This window comes from Triturus cristatus, chromosome 3_1, assembly GCF_964204655.1.
Source record: "Triturus cristatus chromosome 3_1, aTriCri1.1, whole genome shotgun sequence".
Classification (NCBI taxonomy): domain Eukaryota; kingdom Metazoa; phylum Chordata; class Amphibia; order Caudata; family Salamandridae; genus Triturus; species Triturus cristatus.
In genome coordinates, this window is record NC_140583.1 from 954,779,098 (window position 1) to 954,799,330 (window position 20,233).

General features: G+C 44.5%; 1 protein-coding gene across 2 annotated transcripts in view; it reads left to right on the forward strand.

The window, feature by feature from the left end:
* The first annotated feature begins 2,079 nt into the window (after nt 1-2,079).
* NMI (N-myc and STAT interactor) overlaps nt 2,080-20,233 on the forward strand; it is a 382,827-nt gene continuing 364,673 nt past the window's right edge. Inside the window, exon 1 of one of the 2 annotated variants that reach the window (XM_085645599.1) lies at nt 2,080-2,445. The gene's annotated coding sequence lies outside the window, so the exon portion shown is untranslated. The remainder of the gene's footprint in view (nt 2,446-20,233) is intronic. The other variant, XM_085645600.1, reaches the window with a different exon arrangement.

The window sequence follows — 20,233 nt, forward strand, 5'->3', positions numbered from 1 at the left end:
TCCAAGGCCACGTTCGCAAAATGTCCAGGGACAGTGATAGACATCCTGCAGGATGAACAAGACAACTATTGAATGTATTCTTTTTATTGATAAAGATGTGAAATGCGGGTGGGAAATAAAGCTTGGGAAAATAAATTAAGGGGCGGGACCACTGAGTAACGATCTAGAAAATTGTTCAAACTTAGCATGGTGTGATGATCATCCCCCCTTTCCTGCGCAATCAAAATTAGGAGTTTCATAAATTTGAAACATTTGGGGGTGGTACATGCCATCAGAAAATTATAATTGAGGTAGTTTAGTTAGTTAGGTGTTGATGCTGATGGTGATGCTGATGCGGCTGCTGCTGCTAGTGTTGCTGAGATGCTGAGAGACCGGGATGCTGTCCGAGAGCTGATCAAATACTGAAGAAGAATCGAATTGCAGAACTTAGAGCCAAATCCAATTAATTAGAAGAAGATCGCGGAAGAATCGAGGAGGGAAATAAGGTAAAGAATTAGAAGAAGATAGCGGAAGAATCGAGGAGGAAGATAAAGTCAGAGAGGGGTGTGATACAGGCGTCGGACCTAGAAGAGGTCATCTTTCCTGTCCCTGAAACCTGTCCTGAAACCTTTATCACCTGAGCTGTCCCAGGGGACCCTTCCAACTCCTTGGCCAATGGGTTTGTTTCCACACCATCCTAGGTACCTATAATTCTGTGTAGTATGTCATTGTACTGCTCTCTCTATTTTCTCCTCTCCAGGTACTGTCATTGCAATAATATTGTTTAGATGATTTACTGACATATTTGATAGATTGATTTTCCTTCCTTGGAGAAAACGGTGTACGAATTATGTTTTTGCTTTAGTTTACATAAATTTAACGAGATAAACATTTAAACTCTTCCAGAGTCTGTGATTATTTAAAATATTCAATTTACGTAATTTCACCTTATACTAGCTTAACTAAAAGGTCCATTGACCAGAGGAAACTACTTTTGATTTTAAAAGATATTAAAGAAAATGTTAAGGTAAATTAAACTTGAAAGCATATCACACAAATTGACCCCTGTGGCACTTTACCAGCTTACCTGAATGTGTGTTTATGAGCCTAGGTGAGTATGTGGATTGAGTGTATCTCTAGCTGGTATCCCGCTGGATCACTGGCCCAAAGTAATTTGCTTTGTTATTAATATGTGATGTGAAAGAAAGACTGATTCCCCACTGCAGTGTCCAGATAGACACATAATGTAGCAGCCCCTCCCTCTGGTCACTGCTTACACCTATCCCACACCCATCCAACCAACACAGGCGTCACAAGTCAGATGACCCTGTTAATAATAGGGCCTGGGTACACGTGCTCGAGGCCAGTTACATACCCTCACATCTAGTGTCTATGTGGTCCTTTTTCTTAGGATGTGGGCCTAGGGCCCCACACATTTACTTCCATAAAAAATAGGAGCAGAGTTTACTTTTGATTTTAGGTATGAACCTAGCAGTTTTTTTAATGGACTAGACAACTTTGAAATTCTTTGAAACATAAATGACAAGTGCCACTATGTCAGATATAACACTTCAACCAGTTCTGGCATTTTAGCTACAAGCACTTTGCATGCCTAGATTTTGAGCACATAAAGAGACTGTTAAAGCAAATCTACAAACTCCTCAACGTAACATGCTTGTGGCTAAAAAGCAAGGAATGGCTGATGGTACCATATTTCGCAGTAACAATTGGCAGATTAGCGAAATGTAAAATAAAATTTTCAGTTCCAAGTATTTCTTTGCCATTGCATTATGGGACATGTAGTTTTAAGTTTCATTGTCAACACAGACCTACATGTTCAGATTGCAAACAAAAAATAAGACTGGACATGTCAGCATTGCATCACTTTTTCATCTTGGGCTACTAACAGCTGCTAAACATGAGTCAAGCAAACGTTATACATAAACACACAGTAAAGAAAGAAATGTATAAGCGTAAAAAACATATGTTGCGTACATGCGAGTTTTCTACACAAAGCTTAACTCTGCCCGTGGGCGGTGTCAGTGTTATTTGGAGGAGGCCAATGAGAGTGAGTGTTGTTACATCCAGTTTGTTGTTGTTCCTTTTGCTACGCCACATCCAAAAGCAGAACGAGATGTCGTTGAGAGTCATGATGCTATGTAGCAATGTATTTGTTTTCATGCAGTAGCCTCATTGTCTCTGCCCTCATCGTCGCTGTTTGCTGTGGAAAGCTCATTTTTCCTACCAATTTTCTCATGGGAGGCACAGGCTATCTGTCACACCACTAGTTCTGTAAGTTTCATTTTCACGCTGGTCACGTGACTTCGTAGTAACCTGGAAGAGAATGCATCCGTCGTTCCTCGGAGGCTCCGAGATCCAACATTTTCTTGAGCTCAGCATCGACCCAAAACCGAAGCCACCGTAAAGGACACAAGAATTCGCGTTTACAGCGGAATTTATAAGCGGGTGAGAGGAAGAGAGATATGAATATATTGTTAATTTTAATGCGTTAAACGAAAGCGAAACTAAATGACACCGCTTTCCCAGTCCAAGGGTTGCCCGTGGTGGCCGCACATGAAAGAGAGCAGCAGAACCTCAACTATCGCCACGCCCAATATTGGGGCACAAGACTAGCCTTTACCTGTTTGTATTTTAGCAAAGCTCCGGTGACGGCAGAGTGAGATGAAGGAAACGGAATCTGTCACAATTGAGGGCTGTTTGTGGTTTCACTTCAATACAATAGTAGAGACAAATATCATGGCAACCTTTTAGTAACGAGGTTTAATATCGAAATGCTGGTACGGCTTTAACAACTCATTAAAACGCAGGGGCTTATTTTCCAGCCCCGTGCGCCGCCTGTGCCTCACTTTTAATATGGGAAAAGATTACCTACGGGCGGCGCAAGGTGCTTGTAAATAAGCCCCACAGTGTCTGACTATTTGCACAGTTACAGGAAAGACCTGGGGCCTTATTTACCAGGCTCCCAGCGGCAGGTGTGCAACGCCCATTGGGCTGAAGGGCTTCATATTTGCTGTTCGAAGTATGTACAGATAGTTCTGAAAATGCGGCTTTAGGGACCAGATGTATCGAAGCTTTTCGCGTTTGGCGATGTATGAAACATTTTGAATTCGCAAAATGGGTAATCGCAATTATTTGCGATAACCTAAATTGCGAAAGCAGTTAGGGAATCGCAATTTGTGATTTCCTAAATGAAATTCTTGTAGCTATCGCAAATTGCGAATTAGCATTAAGGAATCGCAAACTACCACCAACTTCTAGTTGGTGGTATTTGCAAATTCCTAGAAAAATGCACTTTGTTGCATTTTTCCAAGTGCCATGTAGCGCACATACGCCACATGTGCACACATGTACTTTTCAGGGGTGCAACAGGGTGTCCTTTTGGAACCCTTGAAATTGCATGCGCAATATGCAAGTACCTATTGGGTAATCGCAAATTGTGCATGCAATTCCCATTTATTCCTATGGACCTCTAGGCCCATAAAAATGAATGGGAAGCCATTACCTATTTGGGAGTCGCAATTAAGGAATGCGTAGGAATTGCAACATTTTTGCAAAAACTTACATACATTGCATTTTGCTAGTCTATAATGGCGAATCGGTAAAATTCTCTATTATAGACTCGCAAAATCCAATGTTGATACATCTGGCCCTAGGTGACTGCTTATTTTTGTACCGTTTGGAACATAAAAATAATAAGCTGACAACCCTAATCATAAGACTGGAAGTTTGTTGCAGGATCAACACATTTATTTCACCACCCTCGATCCCTGATTAATGCCATAATAGCAGGGCTTTGAGTGGGCTGGGTCCTGCTGGTGCTCAGCACCAGCAGTAAGTAAAAGCAGGCGCTGAGATGAGTCCCTATTGGGCTCTCCATTTTCATCGTCACACTGGAAAAAAAATCTCAACTCTGCAGCAGTTCACTCATCTTCATTTATTTTTGTGGTAGGCCCGCACAATTAAGTGATTTGCCCAGAAGCACAGGATGTTGAGCCGACGCTGAGACTCAAACCTGCTTCCTCAGCACCAAAATTGGCAGCCCTAGCCATTACGCCACAACCTCTTGCACAAGAACTAAAGCATTTTCCATATTATATTCAACGAAGCCATAGTTGTATGTATGCATGTAGTATATTTCTCTTATACACCTAGCAACCTTTGACAAAGCCAATAGTCCTGGCTTGTTGTAGGTGTAATGTTACTAAGCACCAAACCTATCTGCCAGGCATACCACCAAATCAGTGTGCTTAAAGTCGGGGGAGTAGCTACCACAGGTGCAGTGGCAGCGGGGCCTAGAGCTCCGTGGGGCCTATTGAACCTTGAAAATTGCTCTAATTACTGCCACAACTGCATTCAAAGAGGCCACTTTCCCTGCTTGCACCAAGGCCCATGGCATCCTTTCTATGCTACTGCTAAAAGTCATCCAAGTAAATTATTGCATCAGTGGGCCTGTATAATGCAGTGTTGCGAAGTAATCCCCTCAATGAAATTTCTGGATTGTCTGACCAGACGCACAGAAGATAGACAAATGATAGCTGTGGGTCTCTTTCTAAAGGAAGTTGACTGGACTCAGTACAAAACCAGCAAGAAGACCAAAATAAGCCTTCTCACGCTAAAAATTATAGAATGTTTGACTTAAACAACAATCTTTAGAAATTTCAGTAAACCATGTTGGTTTATGAACAGGTCTCTCTTTGCCCAAATTATTTAATATGTGAAATTGTAAATATAAGTAATGTAACTGTGTAATACCAAGAAGCATTTTGGTGTCAATTACCTTGTATCAGTATCACCCCAGCCCCCATCATTATGTATGACACTCAAAAGCAATGTATCTAGCTCCCGATAAATTACATAGTATCAGAAATCACGTTAAAAAACAAATGGTGCACAAAGTCGTCAGATATGATAAAAGCTGAAAATTTAAAAAGGAGGTGTGGCTCTTCGACTCCCAAAAAGCAACCTTGCAGTAACAATATGAAGGAAAAAACATGACAACATAAGCATCCTTTTCCAGCAAGCGCATAAAGATGTTCTGTGAAATCTAAAGAGCCTCTGCAGTTGGCATTAGCAAGTAAGCAAGAGCGTAAAAGAATAACCATTTTCAAAACCAAACATGAAACCCTAGTCATTTTTCACCCAGAGCAACCGACAGAGTTGCCTATTAGTCTAGAGGCAGGCAGAGAGGCTCACTTTCAGTGGCGTTTCACAGCAGCAAAGTTAAAATATCCCAACCCAAAGAAGACGTCCACCCTCTCAAAGACCTCTTCCATGTGTAGACATTGTTGGCAGTATTTGAATCAAAAATAATTCAATCCCAGTCAGAGAGCCCCTCTCACCCCCAGACGGCTGCCACCCTCCTAAATCCGTAGGGAGTTCACGTCTCCCTTGGGCAGTGAAAGACGCTTATTCATTCAGTGCAATCACACCTGAGTGAGACCAGACTCGTAGGGAGCCCCGGTCACTAGGGGGGGGGGGGGGGGGGGGGCAGTTTCCATAGGTGGCCCGATCTCCCCAGAGAGCCCCTTTTCTCCCTCAGAGAGCCTCCAGTGTGCCTAAGTCTCGCACCAGGTGTCTCTTAACATAGGGAATTCAGGTTCGAGTCTCGGCGCCGACTCAACATACTGTGATTCCGGGCAACTCACCAAGGGGCATATTATCAAGAAACGGCGTTAAAATTATCGCCGCTTTAGCGACAGAAAACTGCTGCTAAAGCGGCGATAATGGGCTTGATAATATGCCCTTGAGAATTCCCATAGAAGCCCATGTTCTGGTGTCAACATGGGCTTCTATTGGAATTCTCTGCCGCATATTATCAAGCCCATTATTGCCGCTTTAGCGGCAGTTTTCTGCCGCTAAAGCAGCGATAATTTTAACGTCGTGCTTGATAATATGCCCCTAAATCTCCCCATGCATACAAACAAAACAAATGTACAAACAAAAGAAATGACCGTGGCTGGCGCTCGTGGAAAGTGCTCAAATGCCCTTGGACTAAGTTCGCTCTACATAAAAATGCAAAAAAATTCAAATCTTCAAATGTACTCTTCACAAAATGACGTCACTGTAACAAGGGTTATTTTACTTCAGATTTTGCTAAATCGATCAATTCCCCGACAACAGGTACCAGGCTAATTCGACATGTTTCATGCGTTAAATACATTATATAATTTATGTACTAGATTCTTTAAAATCACTTTTTCCAAAACAGGATTGTTTTTATCGTGGTTTTGAGGAATAAACTAATTAGATTAAAATCTCTCTCTTAGCGACCCCCCGCCGCCTGGAAATGAATGGATAACGCTGTGATCAAGTAATGCTTCGTGGGATGAAAACTTCTAGCAAATGAGCCTCAGATGTCGTTTCACGCATGCCCCCCTCTGCCAACCCCTCCCCCCCACAGACAATCACATCAAAGTTGGGTGGTGACAAAGCACTGAGTAGTACTGCTCAGTGGGCGAATGCATGTGCTGTAGACACCTGTATGCAGCACAGGGCAGCAGCTTGACAACCAGCGGGGCCTGCTTGCAGTCCATCCTTGTAAAGTCGGTGAAGCGAGTACTGAGGGATAAAGCGGGATGAAAAAGACCCCGCAATAGTCAGCTGAAGAGAGAGAACGTTTTGGATGTGGAAGAAAGAGGCCTGAGGAGGAATCAAGACTAGGCAGCCCTGGTAATCGGCAACCCCAACATGTGACGGCGGCGGTGGGGGCTTCCCACGAAAACGCTGGGTCCTACCTAAAAAGCACCAGGGCAAATATTTGTATTATAACAATTGTCCTCTGAATGAGGCACAGTGATGTTGTTGACTCCTAGGGGAGACTTCCTCAGTTCAGGAGTATGTGTGCTGTCTACAAGGTAGAAATAAAAGCGACCCACCTTTCATTCCAAAACTTTGCATATACGATGCGATTAAAGGATAGAATAAGATGTTTATTTGCCAATTTCCGCTATGTGATGCGTGACTCCTTCACCAAAACAGAGATTGTATTTGTTACCAATATTACCTTACTTGTATAGACGCGTGGGCCATAGATGGAGAGTTAAAGGCAGTACTACAAGTCCCAGCATGCAAAAGTCCTGCTTGGGGGTCATACTTGACATGGTGACACACGACAGCTTCATTGATGTCAGCGAAAAACTTTATTTGTTAAAAGTTAGTTTGTGACCTGCATTTTCTTTGCAAAAAAAACCACACGAATGTCTGACAATAGAGGCTTCAATAAACCTATTTTGTCGCGAGGTAAGATTGAAAAAATACACATTTACTATGAAAAAACCCCCAGCAAAGGTATGTCTCGCATTTACCTTCCAGCCAATCCGTGCACATCTAAAATGTAATATAAACGCTTGCTGCTGACATCTACGTTTATCTGAGGATAACGAGTTGAAATTTCACAAAACTAACTCAGCCTTTCACCTTTCTAAGGTGAGTTAATTCCCTTTCATTAAAATGAGTGCAATTTCTTAGGGCAATGGCCGCGCAGGAAGCAGTGAAAACCAGTGTCTTTCAAAGTGCCCAAGATACGCGCTCGGTGTATATACTGTAATATATACGGTATTCAGATTACACGTTACATCGCGCTTCTCTCCAAATGAGGCCCAAGTAACCCCACCCTACTGGCAGTAAACAAGTCAAATACATCGAGGAGACACGATTGATCACAATTTTAATAAATTCTGCAGTTTCAGCTCAGTTCAGCCATTTCCTTTCCCCTACTCCCTAAAAACGTCCCACTGTTATTAAAAATACCAGGCAGCATAGCGCTGCATGAAAATATTGGGCGCTGCGCCGAGCAATCCGGACAGTCGCTGGCGGAGGGGGGGTTGTCGCGTGGGGAAATTTACTACTCGCCCGCCTGCCCATTAGGAGACTGAGGTTTGAGCCTTTGCTCAACCCTCGCTCTCTAATGGGCATGCGAAAGCCAGTGCTATACAAGTGCGCATGACTGGGCACGGCGGAAAAATTTGCCGACCTTCCCCACTCTTGCGCACTTGTGCTGCTGCCTGGCTGTTGCCCCTGGTCCGACAATCATGTCAGTCAACATGACGCGGACCGCCCACCCCCTTCAGACTCTGAAGGGGGTGGGCGGTCCGAAGTCATGCTGACTGACATGATTGTCAGTTCTCCCTCGGCGTCTTTGAACTTAAGTAAACTGATTCAGTTTACTTAAGGTCAGAGACGCCGAGGAAGCTGCGGGCGGGGGGGGGGGGGGCTACACCCCAACGGATGTACCCCGCCTGTGTGAAGGCAATAACAGAAGCAGCGAAATACCAGTTGGGTGGCACATTATGCTGAGCACAGATTTTTAGCATAAATGTTTTAAGGCACACACTTAATTATATCCCCCCTTTGAGAGCCCCCTTGTAAGAAGCTAGCTCTGTATGTACTATTCCAAAATGAGGTATAGTGTGCACAGAATCCAGTGGAACCCCAAAGATAGGCATAGGTAAAAGTAGATAGTACCTTACTCTCTATTTGTGGTAGTGTGGGCGAGCATTAAGACTTTATCAGAGGGTAGTGTTAAGCATTTATTTTACACACTCAGGCAAGAAATTATGTCACACACTCTAAGACTGAAATCAGACCAATTTGTTTGTATAAAAATATTATTTAGTTATTTAATTTCTAAAACCAAGCCACACCTGGTACAGGTAAGTGAAATAATACTTTGCAAAATCTTATGAAGTGATTTACAGTTGAATAAAAGGTTCAAATGCAGTTAGTTGATTTACAGGTAAGTAAACAGTTCAACATTATTTTTCAGTTGATTTACAGATTACTGTGCACATTACTTTTGCTAATCAGTGTGATATGCCTAGATATCACACTGCGAAATTTCCTAGAAAAAAAGGTAAGTAATTCAGTTTTTACACCTATGCAGTTCTTCAATGTTTCATACAAACCAACCCCACGCAAGAATTTTCAAGGAAAAGCAGTTAATGCAATCCTATGGGAGGAAATTAAGTTATCGGTTTGCAGGTGAGTACTGGTTTGTGGGAGTTGGAATTCTGGGGTAAGAACCAGGGTAAGCCCAGGGTCTAGGATGCACTCTCAGAACACCCTCAGCTGCACTAGGGTGGCCGGGTGCAGAGTGCTGAGGCCCAGTGTTATCCAATGGGGGATATGGGGCCTCCGGTTGGTGGCTGCTCACAAGCAGAACACAAGGTTGTGGGAGCAAAGCTCCTGGTGTTAGGCTCAGGGCAAAGGGGGGTCCGAGTTGGCATACAAGGTGCACCCCCAGCGGCACCGGGGTGCCCAGGTGCAGGGTGCTGTTATAGCGCCGGGTGCCCTGTTGTTTTCAATGGGGATTGCCGGTTTTGTTTTTTGGCTGCAGGCCCGGTCCAGGAAGACTTCTGGGGAGAACCAACAGATGGGCAGTTAAGTTGGAGGGCTCTGGGACGTAGGTCCACCTCGGATTCTCTTCTCCAGGGCGCAGTGCGGCTGGATGCAGGGGTGTCTTTTGAGGTCAGATTTCACCTTACCTGGCCACTCTTGGTAGGGGGAGGGGTCTCCGTGCAGAGGCTGCAGGCGACGTCGGGGAGTCCTGGAGGGGTCAACCCACAGTGGACTCAGACTCTGGAGCGCTGGAGGACCTCTCTGGGACTGGTGGGCCACCCAGATTCGGGCCGTAGGCGTCGGGTGCAGTGGTGGTTCCAGGCGTCTGGTTCCTTTGTCCTCAGCAGGCTCAGTCTGTCTTGGGAGTCTCTTTTGACCAAGGCAGTTGTTCACAGGAGATCTGGTCTTTATTGAAGGCAGTCAGTCCTCCCAAGGTTTCTGGAGGTCACTGGCTGCAGGACAAGGCGACTTTTGGCGCGGGATCTCTGGAAACTGCAGACGGGTCAGTAGGGCTGGGGCCCAGTCAGTTCTTCTCTGCAGTCTCCTCTGCTGGGCGTCTTCTTTCGTCCTTTTTCTTCTTAGGTTGCGGGAATCTGTTTTCTTGGTTCAGGGCTGTCCCCTAAATACTGAGTTTCGGGTACGTTTTAGGGGTCTCGAGGTCCGTACCCAATGGGCTGCTGACCTTAGGGTGACTACACTTTTGGTATGTTCACCCCACATGGGGGAGTGGGCACAATCCCTAATCATGATTGGAGAGTGCCTGCCATCAGCAAGATGGCGAGCACTGAAGAGTGGGCTTCACCTCGCCTCCCCCACCTGAGGGGTGAGATTCGCAGAGGTGGGCACATCTTCTGGGCTGTTGTAACTTTTCCTGCCTGTCTTCCTGCCGAAAATGAGGGGAGACAGGAAGGGGGCCTGCCCTTGATAGCAGAAGAGGCATCGGGTTGCGTTACAAAGGCAGCAAGGCCTTTGAAGCTCCCCTGCCACAGATGGCTCTTCCTGGCCTGGGGGAGGTGTGACTACCTCTGCCCAGGAAAGGTTTTGTTTCTGGGCTCAGCGAGCGAGGGCTCCCACCCCAAGGTTCCAGAAACATGTCTCGTGGTGGCAGGCTGGTGTGTACCAGTCATGGAACCTACCAGAGGCTGGTCGTATTTCAGGGGGCATCTCTAAGATGCCCGCTGAGTGCATTGTATAATAAATTCCACACTTGCATCAGTGTGGGTTTATTATTCTGAGAAGCTTGCTACAAAACTTCCCAGAATTCAGTAATGCCATTATGGTGCTGTGGAATTAATTATGACAAACTCCCAGACCACACACTCTATGGCTTTACTACACTTACATTGTCTAAAAATGGACTTGCACACTGTAGGGGTACAGTGCTCATGCAACTGTACCCTCACCAGTGGTATTGTGCACCAAGCTAGAGGGGTGTCTTACCCATACCATAGGCAGTGGGTTGCAGACATGGCACACAGGAATGTGTGTCATGTTGACTCTTCACTTTTCTCTGCACCAAAACACGGAGAGAGAGTGTTTTTCCATAGGACCTTTAGTCGAAGGTACAGCCCGAACGGCTGAACAGAATTACTTGAAATTTGGCAGAGAGGTAGTCCTCAGGTCAGGGAAGTGCCTTTTGCATATATGGAGTCAATCTGTTCAGTAGTTCCTGAGAAAATAGCATTTAAAAGCACATACATATCTATAGCCGCGCACCGTGCGCGCACCCCAACGTGTGCGCGCACCCCAATGTGCGCAAGCGTAATTCTGATTGGTTGTTACATGTCAGTCAACGTTCGAATCGGTCGAAATCAGGAAGTGTCGGCCGCCATTTTGTTTGTTTTCAGTGCGAGAGTGGAAAAGGAAGGTGGCGAACGTGAAAAGGGGGCAGGGTAGAGAGTTCCTGACACCCTAGCCTTGGTCAGGGGGTCCCTGAAGGACCCCGAAGGCAGAAAAAAACATTTTAATTTTTTTTAAAAAAAATCGCGGAGGTGTGCGCACGGTGCGCGCACGGTGAAAAACCATAAGAAAAAATAATAATTTTTTTTAATAAGTACTTTATTGAAAAATAAATATATAAAAAACATTATAATACATACATAACTTAGCATTTAAAAAGCCGAACAAATTCACTGAAAAAACCATAGGTTTCACACATGTTATAGTTAGGTGGATATTTCACTCGTAAAAAACCAATGAAATTCCTGCGTTATAGTTACTTCAGATAACTATAACTCGCGCGACCGCCACTCTATCACAAGGATGATGTCATCAGTGATGTCAAGGGTGATGCCACTGACCATGTCATGAGTGATGTAATATGTGACGTCATGAGCACAGGATTGCGGGCGCGTGAGTTATAGTTATCTGAAGTAAATATAACGCGGGAATTTCATTGGTTTTTTACGAGTGAAATATCCACCTAACTATAACGTGTGAAACCTATGGTTTTTTAAGTGAATATATATATATATATATATATATGAATGAGAATGTATATATATAGAGGTACTGGACCTCTAAGGGTGACACAATATGTGCTGCAGCCCTTAGAGGCCTTCCTTGGTCACAGTGCACATGGTACCTTTTACAAGGGACTTACATGTGGCCAGAGAGGTGCCGATTCGGGGTACAAAGGACAGTTTTGGGAAAGAACACAGGCACTGGGAACCTGATTGGCTGGGACACAGGGCACATCAAGTCAAAGTGCATTAGAAATCTAGAAAAAAGTGGGAGGGTTACTGCAAAAGAAACCCAGCTTCCTACACTCCCCCAGTTTTTTCATCCCACTTAAAGCCCTGCATAATAGCAATAATTTAACTTCTATCTTAAACTCTATGCCGCCGTCAATAGCATGCTGAGTTACTTCAAGTGTCTGGGAATGCACCCTCCATTCACACAACTCACTCCTCATTCTTGCCCTTCACTTTCTCGCTCTCCCTGCACTCAGAGGGATCACAATGCACTCGCACTGATCACTATGCACTCAAGCCATTCACCCACTCACCTTGCACTCACAGTGATCACTCTGCACTCACAATGCACTTGCACTGTTCACCATGTACATCACCCTGTAGTCACACAAACACACTACTCACCCGCACTCATTTGACACTTCACCCTCCTGTCCCCCTCACTGCTCAATCTGCAATCTCACTCAGACAAGCCCATCACTAACCATGCATTAATTCATCCCACTCTGCACTTACATCCGCACCATATGGTCACCTCACTCACCCTGCAGTCACTCCTCTTACCCTACTCTCACACTGTTGCATCGCTCGCTGTGCACTCACATGAGAACTCCTTCCACCCACAAGGTGCAGAGGATTAATGTGCCTGCTACAAAGAACGTGTTCCATGCAGATCACAGAAAAGAGTGTGAGGTGCATTTTTGGTGAGTGGTACTGAGGGAAATCATGGAAAAGTAGGTAATGGGGTAGGGGCTTCAAAACAAAATGTTGCACTGTGTGTGACCATGTTTTGCTTCGATTATCAGATAATACAGAATCTGCCTCACGGTGGGTCAACTCAACGAAGCAAAACACATTAACACAAAACAAACAACACCTTTAGAAAAGGGTTTTATTCTACAAAATGCAAGGACTCTCTCTCTCGTTTAGAATAAGGCTTGGGGTTTTAATTTTACACAATGCTCTCTAACAAAAAGTCTTTCCCAGATGCCAAATGCACAACATTAAAATACACAAAGAGATGTATATGTTTATATGCAAGCAATAATAATACACTTGATAAATGCAGCAGTTAAATGCATGAATAATACCATGAATAAACAAGCAGCAAATAATATGAAACAACACTCAAGAAAATATATGCTGGACGTCCTGCAAGAGATCAGAAAGATATATACACTGAATACATCAAATGATTACTTTGGATGTGCACCTCAACTCACTCATACATCACAAAGAAAACACCTCAAATGATCAAAGCCACTGGCCAAACATCACAATGGCCATAATCAAAGCTCAAGCACCTCAAATGACCACAGCCACTGGAACCACGCATCACAATGGCACTAGTCAAAACTCAATACTTCACCTTGTGCAAATACTGCATCTTAGCCCACTCCTGGGGATTAACAGCCGTGGTTAAGAGCCTCAGCAACCAGAGTTCCACGCTCCGAAGTAGACGCGTCCGTCCCCGTTCGGATTCCAAAATCCCGGTTTCTAAGTCAACAACCCTCAGCTTTATAATCTCAAAACACACTAGAAGGTTCGAGAGAAACCTCCCCCGTGCCAGAGGAATCTTACCAGAACTGGCCAGCTTCCAAGCAAGCATTCCCTGGCAGGAAGGAGTTCCCATGTCCCCTTCTCCAATCTCACATGTTCCAGCCTTTATCTTGACGAAGTGCACGCCAGGGTACATTAAACAATCTCTCACCAAAATATTATTGAACGTGATTAACCCAAACAACTTGCAAGCACTGCTGTGCACGTAGAAAATCTGAAGCCAAGCAGACTCAGAAAACAGGATGACATGAGGCCATGTCAAAGCCAATAGTACGAACTTCATAATACTTATCAATGTACAACACAATGCATATTTGTGCACACACTGCTTATAGATTCACATACTTCATCTCTCAATGTCCTATAGCATCACATACTTCATCTCTCAATGTACAACACCGAGCACATTTGTGCATCACTGCTCACAACACTGCACTTCGAGACCAAAAAGTACATTCCACACCTCTCTATCCCTCTCATGCTTTCAAATGCACATCCCACACGTTCTGTTCTTGGCAAGGCTGTTCTACTCCGTGACTGCTCCCACTGAAAGACTGCAAGATTACAAGAAATAAACTTTGAAGAGAAACAGGCATATGCAGGACCTCGTACATTCAGGCTAGGATAAAATAACACACTAAAGTCAATTAAAATAATGGTAGTCAAAGGTCATCACAGGGTGTCAGACCACAAGAGTGCCTCCAGCACTACAGACCAGTGCTAGGGCCAAACCTGGCTGGGAGTGTTACCCCCCACCCCCCGAAGGTCGGGTCTACTTGCGCAACTGCCTAGCGGCACTTTAGCGCTGCCAGAGCTGCACTATTTTGACTCCCCAGTGGCGCAATGTGCAGCACCATATTTACAAGGCCACCAAAGCCACGTTGTGTGGCTTTTTATGGCCTTGTAAATATGTGCCCTTGTCACGCAGAACACTGCGTGAAAGGGGCATCCCATAGGTGTTGCTGTGGGTGTTCCCTCGCAACACCCTCGGAATCTGAAGCATTCCCAGATGTATAGGGAATTGTAAACCTAGGAATGCATCACATTCTAACGCCACCACAGGGGTGCTGTTAGGGAGGCGTAGCGAGGAGAAATATCCTTTTTCTCCTTGTTTTTCCTCTTTCTAGGTATGGTGTATTCTGCAGCACGCATAGAAAGAGGAAAACACCTCTTGTGATTGTTTTTGTGCAGGTAGGTGACCCTTCCTGCACAAAAACAAACGCCCCTACAGCGCAGATGCCTTTGCACCTTAGCTTAAGGGTGCCTGCGTTGGTGCATGGCAGCCCATTGTGCGCCAGCGCTGGGGAAAAGGACAGGAATGCACTGTATCTCAGAGATACAGCACATTCCTGCCCTTTTCTTTTGACGCAGGGCAGTACAGCAAGATTCCTTGTGCCTCTGCTCTGCGCCAAAATCTTGTAAATGAGGCCCTGTGTTTTTAAGCCTGCCCCTTGAGAATTTCACAGATTTTGTACCTAAGCCCATAATAGCAGTTTTGTTTTCCACGTGTACTGTTTGATGCATTCAACCACTCATTCTGGCTTTCCAGCTAACAGTAATTACAGTTTGTTGGCATGTGGTTCATTTTTTCCCATTAAAAATGTGGGCCTGCAAATACAAGTATGCAAATTATTCTCCCAAAAATGTGGGTCTTGTGGAAATGACACTCATTGAAATGGGGGCTACTAGCAGCCACGTAACGTTAATGCCAATGGAAATGTAATGTGGGTACAAACTACTTTCAGACCTCAACTTTACCCGTTCAATATGGAAGTAGCTAATCCGAATGTGTTTTTTTCCTTTGCATTCTGGAAATTCTAGTCCTATTTTATTCCATTACAAGTTTAGGTTAAAAGGTAAGAAGACGATGAAAAAAAAAATTGGGATCACTTCGGTATGAATGGAATTGACTTTAGAGCTCTGATCTGTAGCAAGATGCACCTGCTGTCGACTATATTTATGCTTGGTTAGCTCGCACACTCATGGGATCGCCAAAGGTTAGGTTTAAGAAATCTGAATTTGATTTGAAACTTCATGAATTTGCAGGGTAGAACCCGGTCATCCCCAACATACATTTACTGCGTATGGCTATAATCTTAATTAGTCTTAGTCCTACTCGTCCTCGACCCAGCTCTTGGGCAGAGTCGAGAGGTGCTGATCTGGACAAAATTTGCAGAGCTAGAACTTGGGCCTCAGAGAACACCTTTATAGGACATTACAGATTACATGGGGTGTTGAGCAATCAAAAGAATTTTGAATCATAGTGTTGAAATCATTATGTACCATGATATTGTTTGTACTTTTGTATTTTGAGATCAGGATATTATCAGTGAAATCACTTTTACGTCGCATTATATCATGATATTTTCTTTACTTTTGTTCTTACCAGAGGACATTCTCCCAGCTTTGGTATTCCTCATAAGTTAATGACTGGGAGGAGAATGAGGGACGTAGAGGTTATGTCCTGATTACTTCTTCATTACTATAAGGCCTGCTCATTCTCAACCCAGTCATTCCATCGTGCCCACCCTCCCTGGTATCTGGGCCTTTGATAAGAGGCTTGGGATTAGAGGAAGTGCTGGAAGAATGCTTCTCTATTCTAGTGTCCAGCTGAGGGTCAGTGGAGTCGGTTTTCATTTGTTTCCGGTTGTGTGGTTGGGTGACATACCTCATAAGTTATCGAGTGGGTCGAGGACTTGGGACGTAGAGGTAATTCCTGATATCTATTTTATTCCTCAGGGTTATAGTACCATAAAGGCTGACATTGTTTGTTTAAAGACAAACACGGGATCACTTGAAATGACCATTTTAGTATACCCCCATTACAGGCATAATTCAGAGCAAGAATAATGTTAATTTCTTTTCTGGTTTCGTCAATTTATACAACTATATCGGTACTGATGGCAAAAAACCTGTGCTGAACTCCGGCACTTTAAATTCTTTTTTACTTAATAAACACCTTGCACCTTTTCCACACTCTGGAATCTTTCCCTGGAAGGGACATCGCCCATGCCCTTTAACCCAAAAGTGACATGACTCATGGACTCTGACCTGGAAAGTCTAGCCCCTGAAGCAACCTCACCCATGCCTTCTGACCTTGCAGTGACATCACTCGCTCATTCAGCCCTGGAATGATGGCATCCAGACACCCTGAACTGGTAGTGACATCAGGCATGGACCCTTAATCTGGAAGTGATACCACCCTTGGATCCTGACTCTGAAAGTTCACCCCAGAGCTGTCCTGGCTCATGGGAAGCCTAAGATGAGATAAGAACAGATTTAGTAAGAAGTAACTCGAATTTCAAAGAGGTCACCATATGGCCACTGTAATCATGTGGCAGTGGAGAAGTAAATTATGCAGCAGTAAGAAGAAGAAAAATAAGTAAGAGAGAGAAATACATAATTCTGAGTAAAATACAGAAGCTGCAAAATCCACACAATTCTTGAGGCCCTGGTCAAAGAACACAGGCCCTTCAACCCATCCTACCATACAGTGCCCAGAAGTGACTTTGTGGATGACCCCCAACATCTGGATGATAAGGGGTCAAAGTACACTCACTCTTCAACCTACGCCCCCATGGAGTGTGCAGGAAGTGACAAAAGCAGTTCTACGCCTTTTAGGGGCCAGTATTGATATGGAACAAGCTGTTGACAAAGTTGCAGACAAAGGCCAGCACTCACTACAAGAAAGTCAGCATATTCGTACTATGAAAAGATAGATCTACAATGTGGCTTGTGGGTGTGGGAATACTATTCCTATCACCGTACGCTGACACCTGCTGCTGATGGGAAAATAATCTTAGCTGATTTTGGCATCTGCTCTAAGGGAATACTCTTGTGAGTGTTTGGAGTGGAAGGACATATTAAGCATTGCGAGTATTTATGGCTCAGGTAGTTGTGATCTGATCAGTCTAAACTAACCATTAGTTGGACAACATGGTTTGCTGCTTGCTGTAGCTTGTGTATGTGTTTAGGTACGGAGCCAGGCATAAATTCCTGTGCAGTAATGGAGGTGGGATATAAGAATTGTGAGAATCATCTGGTTTCTGTGTGAAATCTGTGCATGCATGGACTGCTGGTGATGGTGAATGGGCCCCGTGGAATGGCTCTAATCTTGTTCTTTTTAACATAGTACAGGCATAGTTGTGATAGCCTGTTACATAACTGCTGTGGGCATGGATGAGTGCAGTCTGTAGCTGTAAGAAACTGAATTAGTAAGGGATGGGGTTACAACCCACCTCAAGGAATAATCACAAAGGCTTTTCAGGGTGAACCCTTTAATTTCAGTAAATTAACCTGAGCTCAGACTCTTGGTAACGGTAGCACAGAGCAGATAGGCTTAACTTGGGGCAATGTGTAAAGCATTTATGCAGTATCAAAACAGTAATAGTAACAATAAAAATCCCAAACCAAGTTCGAAAAATAAAGTTAAATCTAATAAACAAAATTGGAAAAATCAAATAATGGGAACCCGGAGATATGATTTTTTAAATTTTTGAGTACAAATAGTGCCAAGAAGCACAAAGTGGCAGTAATAGTCAATGGTCACGATAGAACAGGACCTAGGCGTAATTTGACGCTGACTGCAATGAAGCATGAGTTGGATACACCAACCTGGCTTGTCCTGGTCAAAAATGTTACCTTCTGACTGTAATCTTTTAACTCTCAAATTCACCAAAGGAGCACACTCCTAAAGCCTCCTAGGGTGTCTGGCAGAGGCCGAACAGTAGGGTCCAGTTCAGATCCTGTGGCCACTGATTAGCTGGGCAGTTGCAGGAAAAGACCTCTTGCAGCTTGCTGTTTCCCTGTATCTTTAACAGGTGTTCACCCTAATGGCCCTTGAAGTTTACTTTTTTTTGTTCTGGGTATTAGAGAGCGCTGGTCCAGTCCTTTTTAGGACTTTTCTCAGGTTGCAGAGAATAGGTTCAGTTCTCTTCTGATCTTCTTCAGGAGTGTTCTGGAGTAGGTGCCTGGAGATGCCACATTTATGCCTCGCATGAGCTACTGGGAAAGAATGACTCCTGAGCACACCCTCATTTGTGGGGTGAAAGTTTACAGGTCCAAACCTACCCTACCCTCTTTAGCATTTTCAATATGGCAAAAGCTGCACTAAGCTTTAGAAAGAGGAGCGAGTGAAGGACGTGACGTAGGTGTGGAGCGAAGAGCACAGGCAAGGTCACTGGAGTGGATGAGAGGGAGGTCTCGGCTGGGTTTTTGGGGGCCCACCGAAGACAATACCCTGGTAAAGTCTCTATCGCCACCGCTGTCACCTCAGTCCCCCTTGAAACTCTGGGGGGAGAGGTGAGGGGTCGGCTGGAAGACGCAGGTCTCGGGTGGAGACGCAACGCGGCATGGCATCGTGATTTTGCTCAGAGACGCCTGACTCACCTACTGAGTCAGGCTGAGACCAGGAGCCTCGGGCTATAGATTACATTTCAGCCCACAAAGAGGTGCCCTGGTAAGGAGACAAAGCAATAAGGAGAAAAGATGTTTTAGTTGCAGCAGTGGTAGTGGGGGATAACGGACTAGCCCTTGCTGTATGGTACTAGTAGATCCTCGGGTCATGAAAGCAGCCTGACTAGGATCAGGTGCAGCTTGCGGCCCGGGCGCACTCCCTCTCCTCACGTGTTCACCTGCACCACACACCTTCCTCTCCTGGTTGGAACTACACTTGAGGCCCCACGAGCTATACAGGGCTTGAACTTTGGCCTGAGTTCGAGCTTAGGGATTGTGGAGCCATGGAGCTACCCATCCAGAGTTATTACTGTCTCAGGAGTTGCAGTGCGATCTTCGATGGAATCGATCGAAAAACACTATGGACCAAACCTGCTGCTTGGGGAATCCAAAAACATCTCTTGACAGTTATTATAGCCTTATACACAGACACCTGGGCCCAGATCAAGCTGACCCAAACCCATGTCGCCCCAAAAATATACACAAACAAAAGCCCTGAAACAAGTATGCGTAATCGCTCCAATTTTGTTTAACCTGTATACTGTAGACCTAGGTTTGGAATTGCTGAAGGGGAATCTTGTTCCTCCGAATCTTGGGCCCACTAAGTTACCCATCATTCAATATGTAGATGACCTGGTAATATTAGTCCACACAAGCATTAATATGAAGAGGGCTTTGGGCATTTTACAAAGCTACAACACCTCTAATTCTCTAAAAGTAAATGCTACAAAAACCAAAGTTTTAATCTTTGGTAAAAGGGCTAAAGACATCATTTGAGAACTTGGGATCCTTAATCATAACCATAGCTGGTAAATTTAATTACCTTGATGTCTGACTGTCAGATACAGGCAAAGTCTTCCATCAGGCAAGGGCCAGAGAAAAAGGCAGCCAAAACATAATTTACCCTCGCCAAACTCCACCACAAACTACAGAGCACAACAGCTGACTGGATCCAAATAGTAACTCGTGGCAAATTATTACCTACCATAAGCTATGGGCATCTCGCCTTCCCAGAAATGCTCACAAACACACTAGAGCACTGTCATATTGCAGCTTACAGAAAAATATTTGGACTCCCCAAATCCACAAGTCAAACATTGATACAGTTGGAGTTTGCACTGGTAAATATGGATGTTGAATGCAAAAAGGACTTAAATAAATATTACCATCAAGTGATCAGAGCAGAAGAA